The following is a 23,971-nucleotide window of genomic DNA, read 5'->3' as shown; positions in this document are numbered from 1 at the left end:
TTACTTAGTTACTTAATTTAATTTAGTGGGAAAAGTGACATTAGACTACCGGTCAGGCAGATAATATGGTGGGATATTCAAGTATTACTTCCCATGTAGTGTGCACGCCACTTTAGAATAGTCAATAAAGGACTAGCAGATTGAGGAAAAAGGTAATGCTAAAACAGTGAACCTATGCTGCTTTTCACAAAATATGCAGACACTAATTCAGGTAATGCACCCTGTTGGAGGCACTTTCAGATGACTAAGGGGTTTCCTGTGTGGAGGGTCCTTAGGGTTTAACTGCAGTCTGTGAGATCCACGTCAGGGGAGCCTCGCAAGTGTGTTTCACACTGGGCAGCTGTGGAGAAATAAAGAGTCACAAGGGGGGTTATAGCATGGAGTGATTCAGCAAATAGCAGAAGAATGCTGACTGTGTGCACACCAAGATATCAAGCAGTTAACAGCACCCAAGAACAAACGGTTAACTGTATATATTCAGCAAGTAGTGAAACAAATAAAAAACAAATCCAAGGGTACACCAATAGCCAAACAGACAAAAAATCCAACGAGCTCCAAAGCAGTTTCTTTATTAAAAGCTGTGCACAAAACAGTAAGCGCTTTCACGTTGTAGTAACGCTTCTTCAGACTTCAATGAAATGCCAGTAAAACTCAATCTTTAAATAGCGTATTCATTCACCTACAACTCATTTATCTCTTAATTGATGATACAGAATTGAGGTGCTATATCTAAAATACATATCATTCACTAGCAGATGTTGATAAAATGACAACATCTATCACATAACATAAACACAAGTATAAAAAACATTCATCAGACTATCTACAATGACATAAAAAAAATACATGTATCTAAAATACTTCAATGTTTAAATGGCTTGGCTGCCAAAAATGGTTTCAGGCTTATTTTCTCAAGTAGTGAAACAAATATTATATCAATTGTTTTTCTTTTTTAAGCAGCATTTTATACATTCTCACTACCAGCGACTAACTATCAATATGGGCTGTAGGACATATGACGTTCTGTGTGAATATTTGCTGTACAACCATTTAAAACACAGGCAGAGAGCCAGTACAATAGTGTTTGACTTGTATTACATAGCATGTGTGGCCTGCAGAGTGAACCTGCTTTATGCTGTTATTGTATCTACTGTCCTAGAATGTGGGGCACCTGTTAACACCCGAGCTATGTGTGTACAGTTACCAGTATTGCCATTTCTGGCCAGCTGCAGTTTGCTTGGTGGACAATTACCCAGTAAGAATATGGCCTGTCCAAGACACTACACATTACACCACCTGCATATCATTGTCTGTCTACACTACAGGATGACATTCCACAGGCACAGGGTTCTATGGTTGGGTGGATTATGTCATTATGCGGGCTTGGTGCGTTACCATCAGACAATTGTTGTGTGTGTAAGTGCAGATAACCCCAGCATTGTGTATGTAGGTGTGCACATTCGTACACCCCCCACACACAAATACATACATATATATTTATATAGTTATATAACAGGGGTCTCAACTTAGCTGTGTGTTAGCTAAGTGTAAGAGCATGCCCAGTGTGACTGTCAGTACTCACAATGCGACTCCAGACCAGACCTACCTGTACTCCAGTCCGGGATTTTGTGTGCTGCTGCACCTGATTCAACAGTCCAGTACCTACCTGATATTTTGTCCAAGGGATTCCCCGGCTGTGTGCTGAACGTATTATATGACTCATACCTATCAACTGTACAGACTGTAAAAGACTGTACAAAGTGTTGCATTGTGATTTACCAGTACATCAATGGCAACTCAGACTGACGTTAGGAAATGATGCCAGACATTTGAGTTACTGACTCCATACACACCAGGAAACCCATGCTACTGCACGACCTGTTATTCTCTTCACTTTCTACATTTGTCTGGCCAGTAGTTAATCCATCTCCTTATATTTGGGCCTTTGTCTCACTATTATTCATGGCTTTGCCCAGATTTCCTGCTCTAAGTGGTTGTAGGTATGATGGGACTGGGGTACATGATGTCACACCAATCTGCTCTAAGTGGTTGTAGGTATGATGGGACTGGGGTACATGATGTCACACCACACACAGGGTGACAGTCTTCACACCTCTCACTGTACATGTGGATATCCAGCATTCCGCCCCATGTCTGCTCTGCTCCTCATTCAGTTGTGTTTTCTGGTACTATACTTTTAAGTGGAGCCCACTGAACTGTTGTACATACTGACACCAGTTAAGTGATGGCCTTTACATCCTGCTACTACTCTGACCTGTTGCAAACTGCTGTTATACTAGCCACCGTCTAGGTTACTCAGAGCATACATAATTGTATGTAGGTTTGGCACACCCCTTTTGATGTCAACTAGCTCTCCTGTGGACATAAACCTGGATACTACACTATTCCTGGGCCTGCCTCCATAGCAACCACATAAATCTACCATTGTACATACTCCATGCAGGGTCCTATAATGCATTATTGTCACATATTTCTTATTTTTTGATTTTAAACTCAAATTTTTTTTTTTTTGCATAACGGCATATTTGATCACTGCTGCGCACCGCACAAACATAACTCTTTTGCATTACTTTTTGGACACACTGGGCATAGTTTTGCACATATCTGTGCCTACTGTGCAATTTCTGAACTTCTACATGGACTTTTACAGCCCCTGTTCAATTTTTATTTTCTTGTATACAGAACTTTTCCATGTGCACTTTGGACGCCTACACGGGGTCTGCAGGACTGCCCATCTGCTTGCTGAATCGCACCAGCACCCTCATTTTCATGCAATTCACCTGCTTATGAGTTGATATGCATGCCCCAGACACTTCCACGTTCTCATACTCGTGCACGCCCCTCTGCTCCGTTTACTGGATCGCACGGCTGCTTACTTCTGTGTAAGCTCCATGCCACTATGCCTACATGTAAAATCACTCTGTGTAGGCTTTATTGAATCCCTCCCCCATATAGTACACTTTCATGCTTTAACTCATGCAGTATTTCACTGTTGACAATATTCATTATTTTTGTATATCTAAATAACAGTACAGCAGCACTTAAAGCAAAAACAATGTGAACTATTGTTTTAATGATGTCTTATGACATCCTTTACAGGTGTTAGTAGGCACTCAGACATGACTTTAAGCAACAATAATATGGATTAACTTTTCCAATAGATAGTAAAAAATATTTTAAGATGAAAAACAATGTCAGATGAACAGTAATAGCAGACCAAGCACCACACATCATAGACCACTGTTTTCACTGCATGCAACAATTACACTCTTATTGTAAAAAAAAAAAAAAAAAAACACTGATCTGAATGTCATGGTTCACAGTTCTGGACTAGCCGTTGCCTCTCTACCTGCACAACCACATGCACAAGCCTGCCAGATGAGGTCCCTTACTGCTACTGCTGGCTGTTCATCATTGTCATAGTGGGACAGGAACTGGGAAGCTGCAGTGACAGTATGTGTCACTTCATCACCAGACCAGCTCATGATTATGTTATACAGAAAGCAACATGCAGTAAACATTTTGCACGCAGTAGCTCAGTCATAAAGGGCACCCACAGACTCACGCAGGCATCTAGAACATATTTTCAAGAGGCCAAAGACCCTCTCAGTGTCAATACAATTCTGGGACAGGGATGTGTTACATTTCCTCTGCTGCTGCACTTAGATTTCTCACTGACGTCTTGAGCCATGGGTCCAGTGGATATCCAGCATCACTTAAACAAAAAAAGGAAGAAAAAAGATGGGGGGGGGTATTCATTATCATATAATCATGAAGAAAATAAAATATAAATAAAGATTTTTCCACTTAAAAATAGAGGACCACTGGGCATCCTACCATGCAGGAAGAGGCAGAAGAATGAGCTAGTGTGCCAGCTATGGGAAATTATGTGCCCCCACGCATCACAAACTACCTGATAATTGATAGAATGGTAGCCATTCCTATTGCTGTACCATTTCCCCTGTGGGCCAGAAGTTGCCCCAATTTGCCTCAGTTGTAACATTTGTGTAATCCATCATACCAAGTACCTCTGGGAAACTTGCCAACCCATAAAAGGAAGGCATAGTCCAAGTTTTGATCCTAAGGTAACACAGGGAAATAGATACACTGATCTATATGTGCCAAGAGTATATCCACAAACTGATGCAGTATCCTCGAGGCAGATGTCTAGGAGATCCCCAAAGTGTCCCCATAGCAAGTATTGTGAGAGCTATACATACCTTGATGTCCACAGGGATAGAAGTCCAAGCATTCCTACGGGGGTCAAACATACCTACTAAGATCAAGGAAAATGGAAACTCAAACAAACTTCTGAACCACACAAAAAGAAACAGACGGCCTGGAAGCTCCCAAAAGGAATCCTAAAAACGAACTAAAATACAATGCAGCAAGTCCGTCAGCCAGATAATAATCCAAATAGTCGAAGTCAAATAAAAGTCTCTGTAAAAAGCCACCAATTTATTTAAGCCTTAAAAATATAGCTTTTCGTCAGTCCCAAGACCAACTTCTTCAGAAATAGTTAAATGTATCTACACCACGTTACAAAATGGCCACCTTGACCTTTAAACTCTTACATCCATGACATCACTTCCCTTAATTCACCTTTAAAGGGATACAACATCACTACATATAATGAACATTATCTTGTCTCTTTCCTTACTTTAATGATATCACACTAAGATATAAATAAACATTGCAATAAACCATGATTACATTAATAAAAACATTTTCTAAAAAAAGGGAAAAAAAATCACTACTGAAATAACAGTGATAAAAAATCAATCATACTTTAACCTACAATTGACTACAATTTCTAAAATAAATATAGTGACATAAAATGCATGGATATACACAAAATTTCACATAAGCGACCTTTTAGACTATAATAAGGGGTGTCGGACTGTCAATGAGACTACCTCTCCAGGCTCTTTAACTTTAATATACATGCTATTTAGACCCGGAGGTACAAATGCTCTGAGTCTCAGCTGCCAAAGCAATTCCTTCCTTTCTAACAAAAGTGAATCCATCCCCCTTCCATGCTTAAGGTTAATATGGTCAATTACCATGAAATTAAAACCATGCTCAGGGTGCTCATGAATATGTTTAGCCAGGGCATTTTCTTCCCTATTCTTCTTTATAGCATAAGAATGTTCGTATATACGTTGGCATAATTTCCTGTCCGTTTTCCCCACATAAAAACTCGGACAGGAATTACATACTGCTACATATATAACATGGGAACTTTTACAATTGTATCTTCCTTTTACTGTATAAATGCTATTACGTATAGGGAGTTTGAGCCCCGTTTTGACAAATCTGCAATATCTACATGAATTACATGTGAACATTCCAGATCTTGTGTTTGTTACTCCCGAATAACCTTCCAAGATATTCTTTAAACCTGGGCTTTTTCTATAGGTAAATTTTACCTGTTGACCTAACTGCTGTAACCCATCAAACTCACTGATTGCAACAGCCCAAAATCTTTTAATGATGGAACTTATTCCTGGAGCATCCAAACTATAGGTCATTACAAACCTCATGGACTGATTGATAAACTGAGAATCATTTTCTGACTCATTATGTACATTCAATACCCCCTGATGTGACTCCAAGAGCAGTTGGTAAACACCAGATCTTCTCTTATGTTTTACCTCCATTATCAGCTCTACCAACATGGGGGTCGGGTAGCCTCTATTGGAAAACAATTCTTTAATTCTTTCCATTTCCAACAAAAAAATCAGCATACAAGGTCACCATCCTAGCCGCTCGGACTAATTGTCCTTCCACGATCGCACATTTTTGATGGTAAGGATGATTGCTGTCAAAATGTAGGTAGCTATTGGACCACGTAGGTTTACGATAAATCTTGGCCACCGTATATCCATTTTCAGATGATTTAATTAACTCGACATCCAAGTAAGTGACCTTATTTTCCTGGTAGTCCCAGGTAAATTTCAAAAAAATCAGTTGAACTATTCAAATCATTCACTAAGCTATCAGCTACCTCTCTATTTCCTTCCTTCCTTGACTATGAAAATATCATCCAAAAACCTTGTATACAGATGTACCCTCTCTGATATAAATGGATGCTTGAACACAAAGTTGCTTTCCCATGATGCCAAAACCAAATTGGCTACACTCCCCCCACATGGTGACCCCATCGGGACACCTTTTGTCTGATGATAATATTTCTGATTGAAAGTCACAAAATTACAGGTAAGGATTATGTCCAAAAGTTCTCTCACCATTGAGATCTCCTCTTTGGGGGCACCCCTTGCTAATAACCTTTCCTCTACCCAATCTACCACAATATCTTGGGCTATTGAAGAATACAAATCGACTACATCTATGGTGAGGAAAACATCATCTGGTTTAAGGGTTAAAGAATTCACCTTTGTCAAAAAAGACCAGGAATCCCTAGATATATGCTGTTCAAGTTTAACATATTTTTTTAATAAAGTATCGACTACTTTAGCTGCTGCATAAGTTATGCTCCCCTTTGCACTTACCAGCTGTCTCATTGGAGGGTGATGGACATCCTTGTGAATCTTGGGGTTACCAAAAACCACAGGTATCCTAGGGGATGCCATTGCTATATAATTAAAAATACTCTTGTCTATAGACCCATTCATGAACATATCTTCAAAATACATACGAATCCTTGCCAAATGCCCATTCAATTCATTCAAGGAAATAGTCGCATAACTTTCAGAAGACAAGATTGTCTCCATTCTCTCATTGTAATCTGCCAACTCCATCACTACTAACCCACCCCCTTTGTCTGGCTGCATCACCCGAACTGAAGAGCCTCTTAGGAGATTCAATGACTCCCACTCTTCCTTCGTGATATTATAATTGGTGGTTGCCCTCATCTCAATGGAGCGACAAATTTCCAATTCACACATTCTCTCAAAGAGTAACAAAGATGGATGTATAGGGGGGTTAAATGTGCTGGGTATTTGAAAAGGGGTTGCAGTGACTCCTATATTCCCCAACATCAAATTTAAATTACATTTCCTAATGAACAACTTTAAATCCAATAATAACTCTGCCAGATCTGCCCTTTTACTGGGAACAAAGGACATGCCTTTGGCTAACAGATTCACTAACTCCATCGAAAAATACCTACTAAGATCATTAAAAAGTCCCTGTCCACTCCTATCAAGGATTTCCTGATTGTCAAAGTTATAATGAGTTATCCTTTGACTTCTTGGTCAGCAAGTACTACTAACGCAAACAGTTTTTGCCCAGCCAGGACAAGCAACTCAGACCTGGAAATATCAAAGCTAGCAATAAAGGACAGCATTTTCACCAAATGCAACTCATCTGGCGAGGCTTCGCTTTATATAGTGCATCTGCAACTAGCACAGAAAACTAGGAAGATCTAACTGAATTCCAAATGGCATAAAACAAATTTAATTTGCATTCAAAGATTTACATCATTCCTCTTTTCCATCTCATTATTTGCGTGATCCCATTCTAGGTTATCATGTATTTGCATAAATGGCCTCTATGAATCGCATCAGCTGCATCCTTCCACAAGCATAGTGGGTTTGTGTAACTAACTATGAATAATGCTCTAAGTATTTTAACATAATGCTGACTTGCTCTGTCTGCTAACATACAAACATTCTAATATATGATCACAATAATCTAAAGAAAACCATCTCCATAAGCTTATATCTGCCCAGGACTTTCCAAGATGGCTGCACACTGATCAACAGCTGAACTTCAACTTTCCCGGTGGAAAAAAAAAGTAAAAGTTAAAGACAAGGGCCAGGAACTTTGCCACTTTTAGTGAGTTAGTTACTGTACACTGCCTGGATGCCAGCAAAGAAAAAACAAAGAAAGCCTGAAAGAAAAACAAGAAAAGGTGAAGAGAAAAATACTGACGGAGAAGAATCCTGTAACTATTCAGCAAACAGCTTTGGTGCAAAGCAAAGTTTCCAGTAATCTACACAACAAAAAAAAAAAGTCAAATGCGCTCAGAGCTGATTACATTGAAGGAGTATACCAACTCAAATAACAAAAGGCTGGAAGAAAATGGAAGAAACTTTAAACAGATATTCAGATGAGATAATAAAACTACAAAAACTCAAAGAAAGAGGTCAAAATGATGAAAAGGCTGGCTAAGCATGAGACTTCTAAAGAAGAGATGGTTCAAAATGGCAGAATTAGAGGATAGAGCATGGAGATAAACCTAAGATTTTCTGCTGAACCAGAGAAACTAGAAGGACCAGTGTGAGTTAACTTTATGAAGGGACAAATAAGCAACTGCACTGGTATTCCACAGCAAAATCTGTTAACTGAAAGGGGACATTGTGTGCATACTCCAAACCTGGCCATGAGAAATCAGCTAAGTTCTGTATTAGTAAATATGCAATCCTGCCAGCAGAAGGAGTTGACACTGACAAAACTGTGGCAAAAGGGAAAAGTATTAAATGTTGGAGATAGCAGAGTAGAGTGTTTGTGGAAAATGATTGATTATTCACTGCACACCAGGCAGAAGAAAAACACATTTATTCCAGCAATAAAGGAATGCCTAGAAGCAAGTGTGAGACTCAAGCTGCTGTATCCAGCCATCTTCAGACATTTTTCCTGGAGGATCAGAGTTGTTTTTGATGCTAAACAAGCAAAGGAGGAAGTAGAAAAGTCTGTCCAACAAAAAGTGAGCTATCAAGTAGAATGAAACTCTGCTTCTCATTTTTCTGATAAAAGCACATGGAGAGACTTTGCCAGTGAATTCTTATGTTCCAAAGGAAAGTGCTTAAATGACAGAAAAACTCAGGAGTTGACTTGAGGAATCAGAAGTACCTTGGAACTGAACTGCAATCTGGAGTTGGTAGATGGAGATGAACATGAAGATAATCAGCAATAAGAAAATTGTCAATAAAATGTGAGGCTACAAAGCATTAGTCATTTGTTAAATATGGCTGTAAAAGAAAAAGTGAAAAAAAGGACTTTTATTGACTTGGTTAAACTTGTGGGGAACAAAAAGGCATTTACCTCACTTCATGTCATTAATGTTTGGAAGGACACTAAGGGGAAGGAAAGAGGAAGAAGAAAGTTAACTGTAAGCAAAACAATTCTGTGCTTAACAGCATTTCTATAAAACTGTTTGTGATCTAAATTACATGTTATACAGTAAAGCATTTTTAATTAATTATTGTATCTGCTAAGGATGCTAAATTAAAGTAAACAGACAGAAATGTAGCCAATACAATAAAAAAAGAAAAAACTAGACAAAAGGATGTTTAAGTTGATACACTGTTATCTTGGGTTGTTGAGGAGGGGTGCAAAAGTACACAGATCATAATATGCAAGTAGCTTAATCTAATAACACATTTTAAATGGAAACAAGTAAATAAGAGAACACTGAAAATGAAAAGTTTTCCTTCAACAATAAATGTTTCAGCATGTCTTTAGAAGCCTGCAAAGGAGGGTTGCATTTTGTTTAAGTTTCCAATGAGACAAGTTGATTATAAACAATAAAAAAAAAAAAATCGAAAACACTGGTTTCTACAAGGCTAAAAGGTAATGTTTTTGAAATCATGCAAGTTTTTCACATCTGGCAAGAGACAAGGATGAAAAAGTAGACATTAATTAGTGTAAGTAGCAGTACATGCAGAAACATGCTTCTTAGCATGGATAACTTATTCTTTAGATTAGATAAGGCCTGTGTTTGCAGCTGTCTATTTGGGACCATCATTCTTATTAGGAGGATTAAATTTCATTATCTAAAGATATACATAGCTTTGTACATTTGTATTAAATTAATAGGTTCTGGTGAGGTTGTTTTTCTTGTGAGTTTTCATTAAAATAAAAAAGTCTTGTAAAATTTGACACAGGTTCAAATGGAGATGATCAGAAAAAAAACTGTACAGAGGATCAACCTGCCAAACATTAGTGGGTGCATATATCATAAAAGCGGGATACAGATATTAACTCCCTTCTGTCTACAAACCTATCAAACCTGCTGGGCATTGTCTGTAATCATACAAGGTTGCTAAAAACTGGAACTCCTTACCTCTATCTATCATGTCAATACCCTCCTATCTTTCAAAACCACTCTGGAAAACCTCCTAGCAAAATCTGGCTCTGTTCTTGCTCAAAACAAGGGTAAACTATATCCTCAAATGTGAAAAAGTACATTTTTGTTCCATATACCTCCTTACTCTCATATTACTTGTATTACTTGTATCAGTTCTTAACAAATGTGTTTACATCATCTCTAAATTTGTTATAATTATATAAACTGCAGATGTTTTTGTTTTATTTTTGAAGATTATAAAATTATTGTTCTTAAAATGTTTAATTTGGAACTTATCTCCTTGGACCTCTGCTGAAAATGGGCTTCTAACCAGTCAGACTTTCCCCGTAACCAAATGTCAATAAGTAAATACATTTTAAAAAGCTGCCATATAGAATATGTGGGAATAATGACTTCTTATCGTAATGGTAACACTTTCCATATTATCTTGGAATGGGAATGGTCTCACAGGTATAAACAAAAAAGGAAAAAATATTTAAATTATATTAAGAAATGCAGAGTGCAAATAGCAATGTTACACGAGACACATTTGGAAAGAAGTGAACATGAGAGTTTGATAAAGAAAGGATTTCAGGATGAATATTCAGCAGAATAGCAGGAACAAATAAAAGGAGGCGCACTTCTTTTAATTGCTAGAGGAGCTCCAATAGTGACAGAAGAGAAAACAAATATGCTAGATTTGTGGTAGTAATGGGCTACTGGCAAGGGATGACAATTACACTGGCATGTATTTACATTCCATCTAAAACTGCTACTATGGAGAATAAGAAATTTGGGGAAGAAATAATCAGCTTTCATCAGGGAATATTACTTATAGGTAGGGAATGGAATTTGATTTGCAACAGTGAGGAAGTATCTGTGGGACCTAAAAGATAAAATTTAATGAAATGGTAGATTTCTGAAAAAAAAAATTATGAAAATCATTTTGTATAGAAGTAGTGAAAAATCAGTAGTAGGAACTCAGAAAATTTAAATTTCATTCCCCCATGTAGAATAATTGGGCTAGACTAGACAAAAATGATATTTTACAGGAGCATGTGCATTTAATTGAGAGCTTTAACACACATCCAATAACTATTATGTGCCATAATAACCAACATAAAAATACAGGGTACTGAAGTCTTCCCCACTTTCCTATTAAAACAGGAAATTAAGGAATGGGTAGTTGGAATTATTCAATAATTATTAGAGAAGATAGAAAAGTACTCTAGAAGTTCTATCTTGTGAGTAGGAAGTTCAAAAATAGGATTAGAAATAAAAGAAAGATATGGGTAACAACAATTATTTAGATGGGGTGTGGCAAAAGTTAAAGCAGAATAAGGAGAATCACACAGAACAAGAGGCACAACTGCAGAGTGCTAAAGAGAAAATAAGGGAGCACCTGCATAAGGTTTACTATTAAAAATTCAACTGCAACCTTTCCTCAAATGTTGGCATGCAAGAAAATGCAAAAACTCCCTAATATTCTGGATCCAGGAACAAATGCTAACATGAGTCTAGAAGAGGGGCAAGTTTGGACAGCTGGTAATGCTGGTATTCAACATTTAAAACTGTCAGTATGTGGAATTCTCACAGCTTGACCTGACCTTCCAAACACTGAGCATGTGATAGTCAATCCCTGGATAATATGCACAAGTTTAGAAAGACTGCTGTTAAGCAACTGTTTTTTTTTTTTTTTTTTGATAACTTGACAGCAGAAAAACTTTTAGCAAAATGACTTGGGCAAAAGAAAGTGGAAAATGTTGCTGACAAACCTAAGAAGCCTATAACAAGAAAAAAAAAATCGCCTGTAGAGATATTAGAGATATTTCAGAAGTTAAAAAAAAAATTTTATATATATATATATATATATATATATATATATATATATATATATATATATATATAAAGCAGAAAAATTGGGAAATCAAGAAAAAGCAGAAATAGAAATATTTATAGAAGACAAATATGCCAAGGTTAGAAACAGAAGAGGATCAACAATTAAACAGTTAAGATTGGAGGAGAAGAGAGAAAAATGGTGATGTATAACTAATTCACATGAAAGTCCCCAGGAATAGACCGTATTCCTGTGGAAGTTTGGAAGCTAGGTGGGAAGAAAGTGATTAAAATCTGGAAGGCTTTGTTTAACAACATTTTAATAGAAGGGGACTCACCAACATCCTGGAAAAAAAGATGTGATGGCTGTAATACCTAAAGATGGTAAAGACCCTATCATATGCAGATTCATATAGGCCCATTTAAATTTTAAATCATGATTATACAGTGTTTATGTCTATAATGGCTAAGTGAATGGCAAAGGTGTTACCAAAATTGATAAGATGTGGATCAATGTGGTTTTGTGGATTGGAGGCAAATATCGGACAACATTAACAGAACAGTGATGATCCATAGAGAAGCAGAATGTAAGAAAATACAGCTGTTGTTAGTGGATCTTGATACAGAGAAAGCACTTGACAGAGTAAGCGGAGATTTTATGAGTAGGGAAATGGAAGCATTTGCACTCCCTGACACAATAATAAAAATGAATTAGAATGACATAGGAGGGATCAGAAGTAAAAATCAAAGCAGGAGGGTTCTTTTCTGAGAAGCTGGCAAAGAAAATATGGGGTTCAGAAATTCAAGGATATAACTGATATGGTAATCACGAAATGTTGGTTTTATATGCAGACAATATTATTTTATACCTGATAAAACCCATAAAGGGCATTTGAGTGTTATAGAACATTCTGAGACACTTCCAAGTTGTTTTGGGATATAACATTAATGAAAATAAAACAAAGGGTATAACTGTAAACTATGTACCAACACATGAATTGGTTCAATACCCGTATTTATGGGGCATGATAAATATTTAGGACTATGGGTTAAAACGATTATGTTATGACAGCTAAGGATATGTGGGAAGAGACTAAACGAAAGAAAATACAAAAACTGAGAAACTGGAAGCTCTTCCTACGGATTTGGACAGCAAGACATAAACAGTACAGATGCTTTAGTCCCTTTAGTTTTATACACAGATCAAAGCCTCGGTAGTACAGCTGTAGCATTGTTGCCTCACAGCAAGAGGTTCTCCTGTTCGATTCTTGGCTGGAGTACCTTCTGTGTGGAGTCTGAATGTCCTCCCCGCGGTCGAGTGGCCTCCAAAAGACATGCATGAATGGGCGTGCCTTCACTGAAGGTTGGGCGTCAGGCTGGCAACTCAGCACCATAAAGTTCGACTGCCAATCATTAGCGGACCGGAGTTCCACTGTGGCGACCCCTAACCGGGAAAAGTCAAAAAGACAAACAAGCAATTTTATACACAGCTCAGGCATATTTTTATCAACCTGGGGAGAAGTTGTGGATAGTAATTAATAAAAGAGTTGAAGGATTTAATCTGGGAGAGGAAGAGGAAAAAAGAGTCAAGTGGGATAAATTGATCCTTCTAATAGAAGGAGGTGGTTTAGGATTTACTGACTTGAAGGGGTATTTCAGAACTACACAGCTAAGGCTCTTATACACAACACATGCAGAACTCTACAATTTAAAAGTGGAAAAGAATGATGATGAAGCAAGGGAGATTCAAGAAATAAGGAAAGAGTCAGATTTTGGATGCAGATCCTCAAGGAGGATAGTAGTCATACAGAATAAGGAAAACCAAAACCCTTTTTCGCCAGGATGAAATGGTGCAAGTAAAAATAAACTGAACGATGTAGCAAAACAGTAATTTCCAACAATTTATTCAAAACAAATCGGTCAAGCGCTTTCTTCCAGGAAGCCTGGACTTCATCAGAACCAAATAAACATTTCAAAGACCCCATTTAAAAAGTACAGAACAACCAATCAAAAACACTTAACCCATACATGTGATAACATTTTAAAATACCACAAATAAAATAATTAATTTATACAAATGGTAAAATATGTTGCATTAATAACACAATTGTAATTCAAAGTGCCAAAGCTTTAAATTTTAAAAATGGCATGATAGAAATAAATTAATTAATACCAGGGGCGTGAGCAGCATTTAACATTATTTGCCATTTCATTTCGGCTCTCTCAAGTGTATTGGCCCAATCACCCCCCCCCCTAAAGTCCATATAAACAATTTCTAAAATGCCAAATAAAAATCTTGTACAACCTGGATTACTATTTAAATGTCTAAAAAGGGCATTATTTGTATTTTTCTGTCTAATGGCGTATAAATTTTCATACATTCTTCTACGGAGAGTCCTTTCCGTTTTCCCTATGTAAAAACTAGAACAATGTTGACACATCGCCAAATAGACAACCCTTAGTTCCACAATTGCCCACAAATGTTTTCACCCCCACACCAAATTCACCTATATACAAAAGTGAATCCTTAAGAATATATTTACAATAATTACAATGTCCACAACCAGTACTGCCTTAATCGGACACACCTTTGAACAAAATAGGATGTTCAAACAAAAATAAGTTAGCATTAGTTTTAAACACGAAACTTGAATTATTCCCAAAGACTGACTGAAGTTCTTAATTAGCCCTAAACAAAACCCAGTTTTTACATAAAATGTCCTTGACTTTTTGGCTATAACTACCAAAAGTTAAAACCATACTATTCACAAATCCATCAGACTTGACTGTCTCCCCACGAGTGTCCATAAAATTACCTAACCCCCCAATTCCTCCTTCACCTTTTTATACATATCCAAAACAAGTTTTTCAGGATAACTTCTATCCCTAAAAAAGTTAGTTAATACATCCATCTCTCTAATAAATCTGTTAAGTGATTAACACATTCTAGCCACTCTTATACATTGGCCTTTAACAATGGGGTGATTACTACTAAATTCCAAATAATCATTAGAAAATGTGGAGTTTATATATATATATATATATATATATATATATATATATATATATATATAGGAAGAAAAATCCTTCAACAAAGGTTCTTTACAAATTGTCATGTCCAAGTAATTGATTTCTTCGTTGTCATGTGTGGAAGTGAACTTAAAATAATCACAAATACGATTAATATGTTCACTAAACTTTTCACCACAACCATCACTCTTCCACAAAATAAAAATATCATCCAGAAATCGTAAATACAAAGACTATTTGTGTTGAAAGTCAGTACCAAACAAGCATTTCTTCTCCCAACTATACATAACCAAGTTAGCAAATAAAGGAGCACAACTTGAGCACACAGCAACCCCTTGGTTCTGTTTAAAGTATTCCCCTTTCAAAACAGAAAAAAAATATTTTTCAATATCGTGTCCATACATAACATAACAAAATGTAACAATGAATTGTTTAAAGTTGTCTTCTCCCTAAGGGCATCATAAAATAGTTCTAAACCAGTTCTATGTGGAATGGATGTAAAAAGATCACCAAGATCAATAGTGGAAAATGAACAAGTATCACTTTATAATTCCTTTTTAATCCTGGTTAGGAAATCCCATGAATCCTTTAAAATATAATCAATAGGAACTAAGGATTCTCTCACCAATCTATCAACAAAAATACCCAGTGAATAGGTCATACTACAGCGGGAAGAGATGATGAGTCCGTATGGGGGGGGGGGGGGGTCAAAAATATCATTGTGTGTCTTTGGAATTCCAAAGACCACAGGTATAACAGGGTGTTTGTTAACCAAAAAAAATTGTATATTGCTTTGTTGATACTACCTTGAAATAAACAGTCATCCAACATTAAACCTATCTTACCCAAGGCTATGTTGACCTCATTCTTAGAGGCCACAACAAACTTCCCTTCATCATGTAACATAGCAAGGATGTGACAATTATAATCCATTTTGTTGATGATGACAATACCCCCACCTTTATCAGGCTTCATTACCCTGATGTTTTTGTTTCCCCTAGTATTATCCAAAACTTTACTTTCACTAACTGATAAGTTGAAATATCCTCTTTTACTAGTACAACTTAAAAATGTGTACAAACATCCTCAAAGGATGCTATAACTGGGTGTAGCGGGGGGTTCTTAAACTGAGAGGGCAATTCTACCCGTTCACTTAGACCATTAGTATTTCTATTCTTAAAAATACACTTAAGAATTACACCAGGAAGTTACATTTAAAGTTCCAGAAGTGTGTGAAATGGCTCTTCCTTTCTAGTTGGGATAAACTTCATCCCTTTCTTTAATAATGAAAAGTGTTCACGAGAAATAACTTCATCTGAATAGCTGAAAATATTAAAACTTCCTAAGCTTAAAAGCCTCCCGTCATAATTAACTGTTATGCCCTCGGTCACATTACCATTCAATGGTTGTAACTCCCCCTTCTCCACCCTTGTCCTCGGGGGGGTTTCACCCCTCCCACGACCCTGCCTCACTAAAAAAATGTTGTTAGTATTGTTGTACCAAACGCCCTTATTAATAAGCCTTTCAGATCTCCTAAGAGATAGGTACCCTTGATCGTATGATTCTTCTTCATTCATTAAATAGTCATTATCATTATGATTCCCAACATTAACTTGTTCCCTCCCTTGTTGCCTTGTTTCACTCGTGTTAATAAGATACGATTTAGGGAAGGGGTAAGTTAACCTATCCATCTATTCAGCTTCATCCCTCAACAATTTAGTTTTCTTCCTTTTAATATTGACGTCAGTCTGTTTCTTAACATTGTCAAAGATAACCTCATACCAAACATTGTAATCAATAAAATGCACATCATTAACAATTGTATTGTTCAATTATCCACATCATTTAACAATTTATCAATTTTCTTACTATTAATTTTGATGATGAACTCCATGAGTTCAAACCCATGTCTGTCAAACATAGATAACAATTCTTCACATTCAATGTCATCTTTAGTTAAACCATTAGGGAATCTGAAAACCTTCAGCCCTCTAGGTACTTTTTTTTTTATTTAAACACTCCTTCAAAAATGCGTTATCGCATTGGAAGTTACGTACCTTCGAGAGCATGCTTTCAAAATCCCTTAGTCCATTTTTTGTGTTTCCACCAATCGTTTTTAAGAACCTGAAAAAACTGGAAGTGTTAGTATTTAACCAGTCCCATAAGTTACACACACCGTTAAATTCATTTATGGCTCCTCTCCCTTGCGCACATGGCACCTCCGATTGGGACAGTCTAACTGAACCAGAGTTCAAAAATTCCGGAAATGAACGATGGCATGTATTCTCCACATACAGTTTGTATAAATCAATTATTTTATTTGTGACATTTTAAAATGTTATCACATGCATGGGTTAAGTGTTTTTGATTGGTTGTTCTATATTTTTTAAATGGGGTCTTTGAAATGCTTAATTGGTTCTGATGAAGTCCAGGCTTCCTGGAAGAAGGCGCTTGACCGATTTGTTTTGAATAAATTGTTGGAAATTACTGTTTTGCTACATCGTTCAGTTTATTTTTACTTGCACCATTTCAGCCAGGCGAAAAAGGTTTTTGGTTTTCCTGGTTCTGTTTTCACCTTTTTTACACTGTTGGTTTTAGTCATACAGAATACTATATTCATTAAGTAGCAGAAAGTAGTCTAAGAACTAAGTCAACAAGGGAAAGAAGAAGAGAGATTCTGCTAATATGGATGAATGCAAATCAGGAGTGCAGAGAACAGGCATGAAGGAGCTCGAATTTACTTGGAGGAAGCTGGCAAAAGAACCAAAGTACTGGGAACAAATGATTAGAGAGGGAAAGGTAATATAAATGGGAACAGGCCAAGGAGACACTTGGACTACAGGCTAGAGATTATCACTCCCTGATTGGGAAGGCAGAGTCAAGGCAAAGAGAAAGGGATAGGGAAATCCTAATTGAGAAGACCTGCACTGGTTGAGTTTTTAGTTGACTCCAGAATAGAAGCTGTTGTTAAAAAGCGATAAATAGTAGGGCATATAACATACTGCACAATAACTATAGGAATCAGAAAAAGTCAGAAAAGATTGAGATGAGATATTAGACAAGCAATTTGCAAAGAAGCAATGGGAGGATACATGTATGTCTCCTATATATGTAACAAAGTTTAGAAGATTGAGGATTTTTGCATAGGTAAGAGTCCAAAGAATTTTTCCTCAGGTAGATGGCAAATGTTGGAAATGTGGCAGGAAGGAAAGAGGTACACTGAAGCATATGTTCTCGAAGTGTAATGAGCTGGCAGACTTTAAAAAATTTGCTGAAAAAGAAAAAAATTGCTGAAAAACACTTTACTGTTGTTTCTGGTACCTCTGTAATTGAGGTAACAAAAGCACCAGTAAAGTGTTTTTCAGCAGCAAGAACGTCTTTTGCTCCAGTTTCTTATGTTTGTTTTTTCATTTTGAGTGGTTATTGTAGACTTTAAAAAATTCCCTTACAGAGTACTCTATTAGAACACTGGGTGAATGCAACTAAGAATAATTTTTTTGAGCTGGGATACAAGATCTGAATTGCCTACACATAGTAAGGCCTTGTTTGCCAAAAAAGCAATTACTAGAAAATGGAAATTTAAGTCCAAACCAACTGTACTTGAAGCACTGAATATTACAGAGATAAAAGAACACGAAGTGGGAGCTTTATAAAAGGGTAGGTGCAAATTGCATAGAAAAAATGGAAAATGTAGGAACAATACAGGTAGAAAAATGATTTAGAGCAGAAATGCGGTTTAAGCGAAGGCAGGAATTGAACAATTTATGCAATGTTAGATTGATTATATTGTATAGAAGAATATATGTGATGTGTAGTGTTTGTAAATATGAACTTGTTAATGTAGTTTGTTTACTTTTATATAAATCTATGTTTGCCTAAGTTACAAGTGATAATGCAATAAAGGTGTTTTTAAAAGAAATGTAATGTGCCCTTCCAAGTCTTCTACATTTTTCAGTTTGTAGGTATTTAACTGTATAAGCCCTTGCTCACATCAGCCCAGTCATGTCCGTTACCTTCTTAATCCTCCAAATGTTTCTCTCCCTCACTTAGAAAACAGACAATGTCAATATATTAGCCTATAAAAAATGCTACTCTTCTGGGGAGAGGATCATAGGGTATGCTAAGAAGTCCATTGTTACTCTTCACTGGCCTACTTTAGAAGTTTGAGTACTGCAGCAGAATGAACAACAAGAGTACTCCAGACACTGTTTGCACTGCAGACTACTCCAGTCTGAGTTAATTAGGTTGGATACATATAACACAGACATGGATAAGATGTACAAAAGGCACAATATACCACTCACAAGGCTTTAATTTATTTTAAATCATGGAAATGATCTTTATAGGATACGGTCACCAAGACTATGAAGCAAGCCATCACTACAGTAATTCTTCATACCACTCACGTACAATGAGAACAGAACCAAGTCTTGCTGGACACCTCTCCTTAACGGAATGAACATATAGTTTCTATATACCATCCAATATTGAATAACTAACAGGACACCAAAAATAGGAACTCAAAATTTATCTTGTTAATGATAAGAAATCTGACTGTTTCAGAGAAACTGATCTACTAAATCCTTCTTTTGCCCACATTTATACTTGCATACATTTTTAATGCATGGGAAAGGGCTTATGTGGGCTTATTTTAATTTATTTAAAATTAACATTTGTTTAATGGGCAGAGCACTGCTCACAAGTAACAGATTTCAGTCTTAACCTAGCAATACAAGAAAAATCAGAATTATATTTAGTGAGGCAGTAAGATAGAGTAACAAAAATATCAAAAATTAAAGAATACATACAGTTGCAATACACATTATTTACAATAAATTAAAACCTCTCATGTAGAAAGTGAGGTGTCTGTGTGGCAATTGCAGCAGTAAGTTGCCCAAGTGGAATCCTAGCATATTTCAGTGGACTGAAGGATGATAGCCAGAGCTGGTGATTAGTTGGAAGAAGAAATTATGTTAAGCAGAAGATTATGCAAGTAAGAAGTGCAGATGTAAACCCATCCTATTTAATTCTCACAGATGACACTTGATAGAGAACGGATATATCCATTTTGGTGTCAACTATGGGAAAAGTGTTTAATATTTAAGGTATGCATGACAACTGCCAAAGCAGGATTAAAACTCTTAAATTGGGGTGAACATACCTCCATTTTTCCAAGGTAATAGATGTGTACATGAACTGGGCCACTCTTTGACACTAAACCCATTATGATCCACTCCCCATGTGGTTTGCTCCCCTTCCAGGACCTTGCCCAGATGCCTCTTGTACCTTCACCTAACTGACCTACTCAGTCAGAGAGAATGGCAGCTGCCAAAGTGAGAGCAGTATGGCCCATTCATCTCTACCCAAAACTCCATATCAGCCCTCAGTTCCCTGTCTTGTGAGTCAAGAGGTAAGGAACTGACCAGCTTGCTGGTCCTTGGGTGGCCAGCCTACCCTCTCCCCTTGGGTGCGCCACTCCTCCAAGCCTACAAATACTTGCACTCCCAAAGAGAAAAAAAATAGTAAGCATATGTCAATATCCCCTCAGCTACACCATGCAAATGCAGTAATGGCAGTGTGGGCCAGCTCACCCTCTCCATACAGCTGGTAAACCTTTTTTGTATAATCCTCCTCATAACATAGTCAATTTAATGTTATTAACATTGTAACTGTTCAATAGGTCAACATATATGGAACATGGCTCTAAATCACCCATCACTTGTTTTTTTAAACCACAAGCCCAAGTAATCATCCAAAATAATTTTACAGCTACCTAATGTCCATCAAGCTTTACATCAATAAGAGATAAATTTTTCTTTTTTTTTTAATTCAGGTATTAGGAGCCTATATGTTCAGACAAGTATTAAAACAGACTGCTTGTCATCGTATTTTCTTTATCCCCTACTAACTGTCATGATGCATCTAAGGTCCTGTGTTTCACTCATTTTAGTAAAACACAGAACTGCACCGTTATTCTAAACACCGACAAAAGTATTATGTGTTAAGTTATGGAGAAGTAAAAAAATATGAAAAAAAAAAACACTACTTTAATGCCATTCAGCAGAAATGTATTAACAGAGTGCTTTTGTTTCCCCAACAGTCAGAGACTTCTTCAGAACAAGAGAACATCTTTAAAAAAATCTCTTAAATATGCACAGCAAAATTCATGTGATTAAACAAATACAGTCAGTAAGGAATAACAAACTTAAGGAGCATGATTTAACAGCACACTTTAATATTAATGTTACTGTTTAACCCTGGAAAGCTAGAAGAATTCAAAAGAAACTGCAATTTCAATTCATGATACTCTAGATTTGTGTTAATAGAAAATGAGACGTTTGTGCAGTTCTATAATAAAATGAAACATGCTTGTAAACAGCATTATTCACAGCTTTGACTTTAGTACCATCTGCTCATCCTTTGACTTAATCTTCTTATATTTTTCCAGTGTAAAAATATTCACTCCCTGAACATGAGGCAATGCAAATAACACCAAAACTGTTGTAACTTAACACAATTTAAAAATATATAGGCATCTTCAAAATGACTCTGCATTGCTTACATTCACATTTATACATATCCTTATTTTTTTACTACAAATATTCTGACAATCTGAAAATTCAAAGTTTCAAAATATTTCCCTTTTCACAAACAAATGATGTAGTACCAACTACTTTGAAAGGCTCATCATTTCCCATATATTTCCAGTTATTTTAACAGTGCTTTGGGTGACAGAGCCATCAATGCTGTACAAACAGTATGGACTAAAATATAATTTCTTCAAACGTGAATACTATACAAAAACTATGGACTAAAATGTCATTTCTTCAAACGTGAAGTATATTATAACCAAATAATCACACAAGTTTTGTGAATCAGTATGCTAGATGCTTCTTACATAATGCTAATGGGTCTTTTTAAATAATGTTACAGTGTTTTATCCTTCACAATAAAATGAAATGCCTTTTCCCCTAAATCTACCATTAGTTACACAATCCAAACAATAGTGTTCTTTGTACTACAATGCATATTATCACTTGATGTATATAATAATGTGTACCTTTATAAATTGTATGCCATTAGTAAAATATTCTATTTCAAAAGGCAAGTTGATCAAACTACCACCCACGATACAGATCCTGACAGCTGAAGAGAAACCAGCAAAGGTGAAACATTTTTCAAGAAATGACCAGAAACAGTTCCTCGCATAATATTAGACCCATCTATTTTTAAGGAACAGCAAATGTGGTATTCATATCATCCAGAACAGAACACATTATTTATTTTCAGTAAATTTTGTGGGATCACTTATATCCACCTGAGCTATAACCAACTCAGGCAGATGGAAACTCAGTTTAATATCTGATCTAAAGGATATTTCAACAATGCCGCACCTCACTTATGTGGCATTACATGTCAGTACTGGAAATGTCAACCCAAGTACTACTTGGTGCAGAAGTAGAACCAAGGCCATCTGATGTTCCAGTATTAACGTGGTGTACGTTATGTGTTGAGACACTGACACTGATTTGCCAACAAATGTACAACGCTACAACAATGTAGATACTGTAAACATTTCTAAATAAAGTTCAGTAACTGAAAGAGGATGTAGATTCAAACTGGTGCTTAAAGACAAAAAACAGCTTTACATGGATATACCAGGATCCAGCACATGCCCAGCCCTTATCAACACTCACTTTTAGAAATGTAGAGACAGGAAATGAAAACTCTCAAAGTAAGAAAAGTCTACTGATCTGCAAAACACGATATTTTGCAAACGTATAAGCAATGTTTTAAGAGAGATAATACTGTATTCAATAAGACATCTAAATGGCGTGCATTCATTTCGAATGACCAGTAACAAATAAACCATATCTTCCTCTTTTTAACTTCCTCTTCATGCAGGAGTATAAAGTTGCTCTGCAGCAAAACGTTGATAACCACATCATCGCAAATAATGCATTTACAGGCACGCAAACACAGTGTTTAAGAGATCCATCACTCCTACCAATAAGCAAAATCTCTTTGACAGATCCCCAACTTTTGTGCACAAAGTACACAGGTACACAAAAAAGACAGGAACAGATCAACTGACTTATTTAATACTCTTAAAATACATTATATATATTTTTTTCTCACCTGTTCTTGTGCATCCTTCTAATCCTAGTTCACGCATGAAACCTCGTAACTACCAACTAACAACACAACACCTGTTCCCAGCCCCCATGAAGCCCTGCCGCTATGGCAACTTAAACTGGCCGCCCTTCGGCTCAGGTAAATGAGCCCCTAACCAACGCGATGGCAAGTTCATCTTTTCGCTATGAATGACGGTTGTAGTAGTCTGATTGCTATCAACACTGTTAAGGGATACTCATGAATCCGCAAAGAAAGCAGAAAAGAACTCTAATTCCCAGAATACATTGTGCTGCAGCGTGTTTTGGGTTGACAGTGCCAGAGGTAGGGGCAGCGCGGCGTATAGCGGGATTTGAGGCGGTTATTAGCAGGGTTTTGCAACTTCCTTATATTGAGATACGTTACTGTGTACTATTGTAATGACGGTCTTACTGTGCTTACTTGTCTGGTGGCCTCTGCAGTGTCAGTTTCCTGTCAGTTACACATAGTAAGTTATAGGCTGAAGAAGTACTTGTAGTAGCCTTGCTGCCATGTGAAAAAGGATGAAACGTAAACATGACTAGGTGATAGGCGCAATGTAAGTGTATTCCACCAGCATTTTTTGCTGCTATTCTTCCACTTCTCACGACATTAGTGTTTTCCCTGATTTGATGGGAGAGTTGGTTCCCCCACTTTATTTCACTAATTTATGAAGGGGATGAGGGCTTTAAAATCAGTAGTAACTTTGTTACTGTCTCATACCTCTGAGTGTACCTCACTCATTATGAGGAACATCCCATTTTGACTGTTTAAAAAGTCCATTACCTCTCAGTTCCACATCGCCCATGAAATCTTTTGACATTTTTAACTGCTAATCCATGGTAAATAATACTAAGTCATAGTTCATCAAATGAACATTTGCGGGTAGGAAATGGCACA

At 36.7% G+C, this 23,971-nt stretch overlaps 1 protein-coding gene across 1 annotated transcript in view; it reads right to left on the bottom strand.

The window, feature by feature from the left end:
* The window catches only part of CEP128 (centrosomal protein 128), a 2,208,485-nt gene extending 2,185,312 nt beyond the window's left edge, over positions 1-23,173 (bottom strand). Inside the window, exon 1 of the mRNA XM_044074035.1 lies at positions 23,060-23,173. The gene's annotated coding sequence lies outside the window, so the exon portion shown is untranslated. The remainder of the gene's footprint in view (positions 1-23,059) is intronic.
* Positions 23,174-23,971: the final 798 nt, after the last annotated feature.

This window comes from Protopterus annectens, chromosome 6.part0 (genome assembly GCF_019279795.1).
Source record: "Protopterus annectens isolate FY-2018-M chromosome 6.part0, PAN1.0, whole genome shotgun sequence".
Taxonomy (NCBI): Eukaryota; Metazoa; Chordata; order Ceratodontiformes; family Protopteridae; genus Protopterus; species Protopterus annectens.
Note: the sequence above shows the minus strand (reverse complement) of the source record. Positions and strands in the feature narration are given on the sequence as shown.